Raw genomic sequence first — 12,714 nt, 5'->3', positions numbered from 1 at the left:
CTGCAGTGCAGGGAGAGAGACACAGCAGAGCAGGTAGTTCAAAGCTGAAAGGAGCAGACATTCAAAGCACAGCAGCTTCTCCTCGAGAAGGCACTCCCCCTCCATCCCCAGAGCAGCACAATGCACACATTCTCCTGCTTTAATTTTGAGTGGAGGAAAAACAGGGATATAAATGAAGGTGAAGACAAAGAGAAGACAGATTAATCTCACTCGCTGTGTGTGTGTGTATATATATATATATATATATGAGGGAGAGACAAAGAGAAGTCCTGCAGGAACATTTCTTCACTGCTATCCATTATTAAAATAGACAAAGAGCGTCAAGGAGACTGGACACGAGCACACACACCAAATAAAAGTGTACTATCAGAATCCCCTATATTAACTACCTTAGGGCATTACTACGGTCTTTGAACATGCTAGTTAGGTTGTTATTAACTACTACCCCCTCCCCCCATACACACCATCTTGCAACCAATAGAACACTGACCATGGCTATACATGATCATACAGCTAATATTATGCTAATGAGATCATTAATCAATGGCCAGAGACTTCTGACAGCACAGAGTCAAGCCTGCAATGCCCCCATTCTGCCTTTGAGATAACATATCAGCATCCTCAGTCTCCTATTGAAGAGGCTACGGAGGGAAGCACACGGTACCTTAACCGTATTTTCAAAAGACAACCATAAATCTATACCACCAAGTTTCAACTCTTGAATTGAGGGTAAATGATACAAACAATAAAAATGTCTAGAGAGAGGAGTGCTAACGTTATACCCCCACCAACCAGGCAGGAGCAGTGTGGTGTTCAGTGTTGCTCAGCTGAAAAGTCAACATTAAATTTCAGACCGCAGCTCAGCCGATTTCCCCCTTACTCGCTCCTCCCTCCATGAATCCGTGGAGTAAACACAGGAAGAGAACGGTCTCTGTTCCACACCAGAGCTGGGCGTTCCTGCGTAGCTCCTGCAGGGTCAAAAGTTTAGCATAGTTTTAATTTCACCTTTCCTCAGCCAATTGCAGCAGCTGAACTTTGACCCCTGCAAAGAATTCCACTCAAATGGTCTGATGCCAGTTTCATCACTACACCCTCCTCCCCCACCACGCTCTCTCATTTTTTGTTATTTAAAAAAAAATATATATATATACACACACACACACACACACACACACACACACTCGGCCAGATAGTCAGAAATGCTATGCAGAGAGAAAGAAGCACCAGTAGCTTTCAAATAAGAGGATGATTGGTCTTACTCAGTTCAGGTTACTCATGAGTTAAACTGAATCTCCCCTAATAAAATTAACACCAACACATATTTATAGGTGCAAGTGGTCAACTTGATCAAATTAGTTCAATTTCTCTTCATAACATCTCCACTAGAAGTGGGAACCACAATTCTACACAAGTGGAGGTTAAAGAATAAAACCTCTAACATTTATTTATAGGACCATTTATGTCAAGCCATCTCAAATAGTTGTCATTGGAGCTGAACTGGGTAAGGGTGTCAATTTTTTATTTGGAATTCTGGGTCAGACATTTGATGTTTTTACTAAATGTATTGTATTAGATAAACACCAAAGTCCTGAATCAAAGTACATCATAAGTGGTCAACATGAGCGCGATTCACAAACCCAATTAGCCCACAATTTATACTCAAGCCTGTCTCACCCTCTCACTCCCCCCCTTCTGTCCAGCACTGGGCCCACCACACCACATGCTGCACAGATTCAGATGAACACTTAAGTGTGTTTAAATGACTTATGAGGACAGGGTGGATACAGGGGTCAGAAGGACCAAGCTTTTTAAAGGAGGGAGGGGGCCATACGTTGGGTATTAGAACACTCAGATTCAAAAAGCAACTAATAAACCCACCCGGCAGAGCAGTCATCTACTGACAACCCAAACGTGGTTGTTTTTGACTCAATGGCACCACGCTCTTCTCCATCTGTTAAGTCAAGCCTTTACAGCTAATCACAGCTCTCATAGGTCAAAACACCACAAATTACATAACTGTGAAAAAGTATAACATATTCATTCTACCATGGTGGTTCTCTGTTCTAGCACAGAACGACCCAAACACTGGACTCAATCTTGTCCCCTGAATATCTGTATAAAAGCCTATTCAACTGTGACAGGGTGAGCGAATGTTCTTCAAAAGGCAGCAGAGAAACATTCAGCTTTCACCACCCATTTGGACGAGTGWAGCGGTAAACGACATTTGCTTTGCACTTTAAATGATACCATTTGACCTGGGTTGAGGTCAGAGGTTCTCTCTACATGTTAATTGGTTTCATTAGGTAATATAAAGCATGAGGGTGGAGCCTCAATGTTGGCTGCCTCTTTTACACACAAGGAAAGACAAGCTTAATTTGCCAGGCGAGTAACAATATGGGAAAGAGAAAATAAAATMTGATCAAACAGGAGGTTATTCTTCTGCACATTATTAACCTCTTCTGACCACCGGTACCTATCAAAGCAGTAGAAGAGTCCTGACTCTTGGTAGTGCCCATCAGCTGAGGTGCATAAATGCAGAGCCAAGACTCAAAACACCATATTCAGAATCAAAATGGGTTTACTCGTGTGTCACCCCATTGCTCTGAGTATTGTGAAAATGACAGCAGTGCTGCACTGCTCTTAAAACAGGGATTGACAGGTATCGGAAAGCAACCCTTGGATTGGGTGTTAGCTTAACGAAAAAACATAAAACAAGTGCAACATCATAGTAACAAACAGGCATAAGTGACAGCTAAGAGAATATGTTCATCTATTCAACAACAGTCCCCCCAACCACCACACCCCAACCTCAAGTCAATTAAGACTATTTAGTTGCAGAAAAATGTTATTACAATACATTTAGTATCATGCTTTGGTGTTAACACAGTGTAGTAAATCTGCAGTCTGCTCGCTGATCGACCCARAATTGCAGAGGCCTCTCACTTCAGGGTGGAAGACTTAACTCTCCTCCGAGCTGTGGAGGGGCAGAGACAGGGCAGAATCAAAGCAAGGTGGCCGTGAAGCAGTTGAGAAGTTCATCCAGAACTGACACGCTCTCTCCTTGCTGCCTGCCTGACGGAGAAAGCATCTGGTAATATTTATCTCACAAACCAAACTTTTTTTCCTATTCCTCTTTTCCCCCCAGAATTTATAAAAGGGGCCCTAAACAAAACACAAATAGTCTCACTAACATTTTACAATGGTAACAAAACCARGGCAGGGAGCTACCCTCCCATTGGCTTGTTCAGGTGAACCAGTTTAACGAGCATTCTTCAGCCAAGGGAGAGAAAGTAAAGACTGGTGGAAAAAAAAGAGCTGTTCCCCCCCCCCCCTCTTCCTCATAAGCCATTCCCTCTGTCGTCCAACCAGCAGTGACTACAGAGTACTAACTGTTCCAACGCCTTAGTGGTTATAAATTGGAATTGGGTGCAATGATTACTTCAGGCTGCACGTTTGGCTTTCATAAGTGTGCATGGCTCAGGCTCACATATGGCAGAATTACCCCTGCATTTGGGTATTACCTCAGAGTTGAACGAAAGGGGAATGCATGAATACGAAGTGATACTAGCGGAGCCACACTGCAATCTGCATGAAGTGATTGAGACCAGGGTTTGGTGTCATTGAAGGGGAAACCTCTGTGTTAGTTGCTCTACAGTTCCTACTCTTCCGGTCTTTAACACACTCCATCTGAGAAGTCAGTCCTAAATATTTAATCAGCAGGAACTGAAGTCTCCACTCCAGTTCTATCTTGGGCTCTTTCCTTTCAGGGAAGGGAGAAGTTTTGCTTTAGTTGATTCAACAAACGAACCTGTTGCAGGTATCTGTGAAGCGTGGGGCTTTGAGGCCCCTCAGSTATGTCACGTGCATGTCAGCTGACATGCACAGAGAGTTTACTGTCACCAAATTAATGACCTTGAGGTTGTCATGTGGGCTTGTCATCTTGGAAATGTAACTGTATAGCGCTCTCTCCAACAACAAAAACATTCAATGCTRTAAAAAACAAAACCTAACATTTTTACTTACTATGAGAGATGTGGTTGTCGTACCTAATTACCTAAAGATGGATGCACTTCACTGTAAGTCTCTGGATAAGTGTGTCTACTAAATGACTAAAATTTAAAATGTGTAAACTTTGTGTAGCCCAAGTGTGATTTWAACCAAAAAAGAAAATTGCACACAGAAATCATTCAACTTAAAACTCCACAAGGGAAAGGCCTACTTATAACAAGGTAATAAGGACCACTTATGCGTTCATTTCAAACCCAGCGCCTCACTACCACCCACAAAAAAAGGTACAAAGGCCAAGGAATCAAATTTCAATTAGGGAAACAATCAGGATTTCCTTTCAGCTCAGTGGGTCTCCAAGAGCCCCCCCATAGCCACTGCTCTTCTCTCCCGACTAACAAGATGAATTCTACACACAACCTCACCTTTACTTGTTGACCACCAAATACCTTTTTTATTTTTATTTTTACATTTCCCCCTTAGTCACAACCCTGACGACAGACAAAAACAAAGCAATCTATTCAAACATCAATGGAGCAGAAATTCAGCTTGACAAAGAGAGTGGAGGCAGTTATCATAAAGTACCTCTCCACCACACAAAAGGTGAAGCATTTGCTTATTTGCCCACTCATTCTTTCTGCTTTAAGTCAAAATACCCACAACCTGATTTTAAATAAGTGAATACTTTCAGAAGTGACAAGGACGAAAACAGTTGTCTGAGCAAAAACAATATGACAGTTATGCATCATCAAACCCTAAAGTCTTACTGCTGACAAATGCCAATGCACAAACAGTAACAATATCTACTCAATATGTCATGGAAATCAATGGATTGGTTCATCTGCTACGAAGCTCTGACACCAGAGAGATGTTCCTGCGCCCATGAGATGAAGCGATAAGTTAATGACTTATTGAGAACACAGTAGTAAACGGACAAAGAAAAAGCCATGCATCAAAGTCACTTCTTCAACCCATCTGCAGTCAAAGAATCTCCCAGAAGATTGATTCAATGTTAACGCAGCCTGACACCCTGTGTGAGAGAAAGAAAGGGAGATATAAAGAGAAGGGGGGGACTCAATTTGCAAAGAATCTGAGTAGCAGCAGCAGTTCATTGGGTAGTTTCACACAGCGGCCACTGTTCCCTTCCTACAAACATATACACTGCTAGAGAAGATGGAGACAATATAGATGTGCATTAAAAAGTATTAATGATAAATAAAAATAGGCCTAATACTAAAATGAGACCATGAAGACAATTCACTAGTCAGGATAGCTCAACATAATTCTTACTCCAAGCCCATAGCCCAGACACCATACACATTCACCTGATACACTACATGGCCAAAAGTATGTTAACACCTGCTCATCAATCATTTAATTCCAAAAYCATGGGCATTAATATGGAGTTGGTGCACCCTTTTCTGCTTTAACAGCCTCCACTCTTCTGGGAAGGCTTTCCGCTAGATGTTGGAACAGGGGACTTGCTTCCATTCAGGCACAAAAGCATTAGTAAGGTCGGGCACTGGTGTTGGGCGATTAGGCCTGGCTTTCCAATTCCTACCAAAGGTGTTCGATGGGGTTGGGGTCAGGGTTCTGTGCAGGCTAGTGAAGTTCTTGCACACCGATCTCAACAAACCATTTCTGTATGGACCTCGCTTTGTGCACGGGAATTGTCCTGCTGAAACAGGAAAGGGCCTTCCCCAAACTTGCCACAAAGTTGGAAGTGCTGAATTGTCTAGAATGTCATTGTATGCTGTAGCGTTAAGATTTCCCTTCACTGGAACTAAGGGGCCTAACCCAAACCATAAAAAACTGCCCCAGACCATTATTCCTCCTAACACCAAACTTGACCGTTTCCATTATGCAGTCGGGCAGGTAGCATTCTCCTGGCATCCACCAAACCCATATGTTTGTCTGACTGCCAGATGGTGAAACGTGATTCATCACACCAGAGAATCCGTTTCCACCGCTCCAGAGTCCAATGACGGCAAGCTTTACGCCATTCCAGCCGACACTTGGTCTTGCACATGGTTAACTTAGGCTTGTGTGGCTGCTCGGCCATGGAAACCCATTTCATGAATCTCCCGACGAACAGTGCTGACATTGCATCTACAGGCAGTTTGGAACTCGGTAGTGAGTGTTGCAACCGAGGACAGACAAATGTATTTTTTTCTTCTCTCTCTCCGTGCTTCAGAGTGGCCTACCACTTCGCGGCTGAGCCGTTGTTGCTCCTAGACGTTTCCACTTCCCAATAACAGCACTTACAGTTGAACAGGACAGCTCTAGCAGGGCAGAAATTTGACATACTGACTTGTTGGAAAGGTGAATCCACTCATTTGTAGGTGTGTCCACACTGATCTCTCCGGATTTACATGCCACATGTATGGTGGGTAGAAACCCATCTTCAATAACACCCAAAACTTGCATGTGATTGAATAATTCAATTAATTTACCCTTAAAAATGTCTTAAGCCAGACGGAGCATTGAGAGTCTTGCATGTTGGGATGAGTAGGTCCTCCTCCTGTACATGTGTGCGTGTGAGTATCAGAAAGGTTTCTTGTGATTCACGTGGTTTGCCCCCAAGCAAAGACTGCACACCTAGACCTTTAAATTCAAGCGAAATTACTCACCCCCCATTGTCTGTCGAGAATACATGAGCAAGCTGTCGAAGAATGCTCCCTTATTGCCTCAAAGTAAATGCTCAGCATACAAACTGATCAGTAGTTCGTTTTGTTGCCATTTTTTCAACCCAACAATTCGGTGACGAGTGTTCAGCCCAGAGTCGCTTAAACATGAGCCCTCTCTCTCGCACACACACGTGAATGAACACCAACATTCTCCTCACCATGCCCTGCAGTAAATTAAATGTATGTGAACTTGAGACATATGGTATCATAAATAGCCTATTCTGTACCGATGTTGCATGTAGCCTACGAGAAAGTTGAGCCGGTGGCCTGACGTACGTATCCAATCCTACGGCGTTGTGGTAAGTCATTATCTTCACCGTTATGATCACAGATAGCTGCTTAACCTAGTACGGGTGAACCATAAATAACAGCAAATGTGCGGATTTTTTCAATGGGCCGGGCTACTACCACCACGTCGCTGTTTTGTCCAACTTAAGTTAGTTGTAATTTTAACACAAGCTGCATTTCAAGCGTAGCTGACCATTAGGCTACGTCATGTTGAGGTTGATACAATGTTGTTTCATGCGTCAACTGTCACAATCATTACGAAGTAGCAGATTTATATAAACAGTTATTCCTTGTAAACATTAATACCATAAGAATTACACTGAACCTCGGAATCTAGGCTAGTTGGCGACAGTAGATTCAGCTGTAGGCCAATGTTATCAAACTATGGATATTTGTTCTTAATTTAAAGAGTATCAAAACGCAGCCTAAATATTTGGGCAAACTAGTACTTAAAAAAAAGATTTACTTCGACTTTAATAGAACCGTTGCAATAACAAACAGGTATCTTGCCTACACAAATAGAAGAGTTAACTCAGTCGAGATGGAATAGTTTCTGAATGTAACGTTATCAATTTGCCCCTCTGATAAACTTTGTAACAGAGATGAGCATAAAATCCGCATGCAACCTCCACGAGGAATGCACACATATTTAAAACAGCCAATAGACAAATATGGACTTACATCATCAGGGAGAGAGCACTCTTCATGTTGCCAACAATTCCAAAATAAACGGACACGCTCAGAACTACAAAGTAGGTTGGTTGTAGGCTACGGGTGAAACCTCTGCTTATTCCAAGAAACGCGTTACGCTACATCAGGTCACCTGGAAAATGTGCCACATGTTTTAAAACCCTATCAGTGTTACCAACAAAACACCGGCTACAAGCAGGAAAAACTCACCCGCTTCAATGCATTCATTGAGTAGGCTACACCAGTTTCTTTCTTGCCCCTATTAACTCTCCGCCATCTTCACCACTGTGTTTGTTTAAATGGGAAACACTCCCAAAGCGCAAGAAACCAGCTTGCAAAAGAGCGATGGGGCTTCTGGGTAGAGTAGTTGTCTTCCTCCTCTTTCAGAATTAAGACGTATGGATCTTTCTGAACATGGAATACACGTAGACTAGAAATAAGTATATAGATGAGACAGGCAGCAATACCGATCAACATGCATTTATTTATAGCTCACCAAAGTAGCCCATGGAGATATATAAGATGAGCGTGGACGTTGTGACGTGCTATTCTCCATTAGCAAAAAAGTGACAGTCCCTAGAAGGAATCTCTTTAATTTAATAATTTTCTAAATGTTTATAGCCATAATTCTGATGCCTCAAATACTGATATTGACAAATAAAGTGTTTAGGTCTGCAATTGTAACATAAGCCTACATATTCTTCTGAGATTGTATGATGTACATTTTTCAACATTATCTGTTACACTCAAACCATTGCTGGTTCCCAAGTATGCATTTTCAAAGAGTCATAGGCTAAGTGGGTTTAGTTTACCTTTTTATATAATCCTCTCCAAAAGATTAACAAAAATACAAAATCAACAGAATTCAGATTGAGCAGTAACATGGAGAAGGATAAATAGGTGTAACAGTATAACTTTACGTCCGTCCCCTCGCCCATACCCGGGCTCGAACCAGGGACCCTCTGCACACATCAACAACAGTCACCCACGAAGCATCGTTACCCATCGCTCCACAAAAGCCACGGCCCTTGCAGAGCAAGGGGAACCACTACTTCAAGGTCTCAGAGCAAGTGACGTCACCGATTGAAAGGCTATTAGCGCGCACCACCGCTAACTAGCTAGCCATTTCACATCCGTTACATAGGCATGATACAAAATGTGTGCTTCCTCAGCCTCCTTACAATTGCACACTGACTGGCAGTCAAGCTCAAGTATGCACTCACACACAACCCTCAGACTTTCATATATGTTATCCATCTGCTCACTAACACAAGAACATGCCAATATCCATACGCCACATGGGGAGTGGAGGACAGCGGTGTTCAGGGTACAATTTGCAATTCTGTTGCAAACACTATGAAGTGCAATCGCCCTATGGGTGACTGACTGGACTAAGGAGGCCCAACTGCCCTCTGGAGAAGAGTCATGGAAGATAGTGCCGAATCTGTCTCCATGGTGATCTCTCAGGCACACCAGTGTAGAATTTCAACTGTTGGGGAGGGAGTCAGGGCTAAAGATGGAGGGGGGGGGTAACACTTGGTAATTAGCTCCTTGCTTGCTTCGCTCCTTGCTTGCTGTTTCCTTGGTCTGGGCATATTTTATCTCAATCTGTCTACAATTGAGAAGGAAAAATATATACTGGAAATAATACCCCACCTGAAATACAGTGTGGCGATGTCTCTTAAAAGTTTTACTTACATACATCTTTGATGTTGCCTTCAAAGGGGTGTTGTTTAAAAAATCTGTGAAGTTCATAGCCTCAGCTGTGTCCCAAGTTTCAAGCACACAGAGATTTATGCAGTCCAGCCAATTTTATACCGATTTTAACTTCTAAAATACCTATTTGCTTCAGGCATTTGATATGCATATTTAAGCTCATGAACTCAAAACACAAATGGAAGTATTATTTGTCACTTGAGAACGACAGATGTATTAGTCTTGACAGAGAAAGTTTGATATGGATCCTTTCCTACAAAATGATGTCACTTGTATTCGATAAACAGCATTCAACTGAGATGATGTGTTTATAACAGAGATCACCACAGCCATAAAGCTAACACTGCTATCATGAATCATCTGTTTGCCTGGTTGGGTGCTTGTGTGTTAAAGAGTGAGCCTCAATTACATTCCACAGAGTCCTTAAGGGGGGCCCATGGTCCTCTGTTTGTGCCCCCTCCCCCACAACACACCACAAACTGACCTCCCCCTCTGTCAGTGAGTGTGAGACGCTACATCCCAACCCCCTTCCCACTCTGCCTTTCCAGTATGAAAGGACAGGAGATAACAGTTTGTAAGGACAGGAGATAGTCCCTAATAATTAATGTATTTGCAGATTGCTTTACCTGCAAACAACCAATCTGGTGCCTCTGCTCCTCACCCCTCGACTTCCCCACTTCATTTGAATTGCACTCAGATTCAAGGCTTTAGGATCATGATGAAGACAGACAGAGATATATTCCAGTTTTGGCCAAGACAATACCAGTATCACGATACTCGTTAGTATCATGCAAAGGAAACAAAACATGAAGCAGATTTAATTTATTCAGGAAAACAGCCCTAATGTTGGAAACAWTCATCATTATGTTGTCATCCAGAGTCACATTTATTTATTTTCCAAGCTATAGCACAGAAAATGTTACATACAGCATGTTTTTAAAGGACCAAAGATTTTGGTTTGCTTCGTGTTTTCAATTTGCCATGGAAAAACTATTGCAATGCTGGTATCGTCACAGCCCTAATTACAGTACATAGGCACAATTAATTAATTAAATTATACAACGAATTGTGAAATGCATAGATAAAGTAATCACACATGAAAATGGCAGAGAATGTTCAATATTTAATTMATTAGTTATTTTCAAGAGGAAGAGTGAGTTAACTTAGAAAAAGAGAGCAATAGAGAGAGCGAGAGCGAGAGAGAGAGAGAGCAAGAGACAGACAGAACCAATTTGAGAAGTGTCTTTTTATCCACCTGATATAGAGGTAGTCATATAAACATTTCAGAATGATAGGTGTTTGATGGTTTGCTCTCGTCAGTGAAACTCGTCACTGAAACTCAAACACAAGTATTTAATCATTGCCAAGTTAATGATTGCTGAGCGTATCTCATGGGTCGCCTACATAACAACAGAACATTCACCTGACATTTTACTGTGTGGGTTTCCTTTTTTTTCATTCTCCTTCTTTCAAAAACCTTTTACTTCAGTGAGAATACAGTAAGTCTGCTTTTAGGTTTCATCGTTGCATGAAATAAAACTTCAGAAGTAATGAAAACACTTACAAGTCTGAAATACATGTATATTAATTAAACAAGGAGACACACATCCAGTGTAGATTAAGTGGGAAATGATCCCTATATGATCAATATTTCCCTAAATATATGCCAAGATTTTCCATAGAGAAAATAATACAACTCTTCAACTGAATTATCACTGGAGAAAAGTTTGAGAAGCATCCATGTCAAATTTCCCCACATAGAACCTTTTCCCATGAACTCCATATGGATGAAGTCAGATATTTTTCATTTCAGATCTGTTGATGGCTTATACTAGTCCTGCACAGCGCTTCTATTGCATGGGATTAGGCAGTGTATAATATTTTATATAGAGCAAAGGTGATGACTATGTATCTACACCCCTGACCTGTGTCTATATAGAGATACAGTGGATCATGGCCATCATATTGTGAGTTCTTCTTCTAGCACGGAGAAAGGGGGATTTGAATGCTGCAATAGCACTGGGCATTCTTTCTTGACAGTTCAGAGAAAGCGGCTTTTATAGTTAACTCCACATGCACTTCTTGTCACCTGGCCAATTTATCTCAAATTGATAACTGCTTTTAGAGGGTGTGCCATTCCTCTGTAGTTATGGGATGATATCCAATAGGGTTGGATTGGTGCGATGTAGATTGTAGATTGGTAAAGTAGCTGACATACAGTGTGATTGAAGAAAAAAAACATGCACTCGGCAACCAGTGCTCTTCAATGATCAATAATATACCTTAACTGATAATGTTCCTCCTTTTCCTTAAGAGCATTGGATGGTTTTCTGTCCTTTACACAAGAAAGCTTTTCCCAGGCATTATGCGATTGTTGTGATTTATTAATGCAGCAAGGGGTCCATAGCAAAACTGTCAAGATCCAGTATCTATTATGAGGCAAGCTGGAGGGTGACATCTAGTGGAGTGCTTTCTAACAGACACGTAGCCATATACCATTATAGTAGTGGTACGGCGGTCAGCTGTTTGTTCACCTGCCTACAGTTGCTAATAACCCATCCGCAACCGCCCGACTATAGGCTATGTGATAAAGGGAATATCTGAGGCCGGCATCCGACCCGTTAATATGGAAAATGCGTTGTAGTCAGAGACTGCGGAACGATTTTTTCACAGGTATGCAGGATTTTTTAGATATGTTTCTGTTATAATTTMCGACATTTTGGTAGGCTATTTGTTTCTTAACTTGTCTATAATTAGATACAGRCAGYTTATCTCCTGTCATTATGTTGCCATAGAAGACTAAATTAACCCTTGCTCTCCAAAATAATGTCATAAATCGATAGAATGAATCCTTCAATCTAGTTGACATCGGTCAAATTCTGTCATATTTGCTTCTTTCACGGAGCAAAGAAGTTTACCACCCAATATGTTTCTGATAAAATGTCAGTTCACCTTGGATGCATATTTGATGTGGTTGAAATACTCTCAGATTATAGCCTATGATGCTGATGAATATACCCCTACAGATGGTATCTAACTGTGCATTTGTATTCTCTCAAGATGCTAAAGAAAGAAATAATATTTCTCCACTCCTGTTCCCCAGTCAAAATGTAGGGAGAGCTGAAACGAAAGTAACAAGGGGCAAAAGTAACACGGCCATTTTCTCAGAAAACACAAAATGACATAGTGTGACATAGTGAAGTCACCATGTTCCTAATGTGGAGGATGCAGAAAACAGACCAGTCTGACCATGTTTCGCAAAGTTATTATCAACAAAAAGTGTTTTTGAGTGATGTACGTAAAACAAAACAGGGTGTTTTTCGGTTGT

The 12,714-nt window shown here is 41.6% G+C and overlaps 1 protein-coding gene across 3 annotated transcripts in view; it reads right to left on the bottom strand.

The window, feature by feature from the left end:
* ncoa3 (nuclear receptor coactivator 3) overlaps window positions 1-7,969 on the bottom strand; it is a 29,746-nt gene extending 21,777 nt beyond the window's left edge. For 2 of the 3 annotated variants that reach the window (XM_023994657.2, XM_023994682.2), the window contains exon 1: window positions 7,881-7,969. The gene's annotated coding sequence lies outside the window, so the exon portion shown is untranslated. Of the gene's footprint in view, window positions 1-7,661; window positions 7,748-7,880 lie in introns of those variants that run through there. The other variant, XM_070445308.1, reaches the window with a different exon arrangement.
* Between the last annotated feature and the right edge of the window lie 4,745 nt (window positions 7,970-12,714).

Source organism: Salvelinus sp. IW2-2015, linkage group LG1, assembly GCF_002910315.2.
Source record: "Salvelinus sp. IW2-2015 linkage group LG1, ASM291031v2, whole genome shotgun sequence".
In the NCBI taxonomy this organism is placed as follows: domain Eukaryota; kingdom Metazoa; phylum Chordata; class Actinopteri; order Salmoniformes; family Salmonidae; genus Salvelinus; species Salvelinus sp. IW2-2015.
This window is presented reverse-complemented; position numbering and strand designations above follow the sequence as displayed.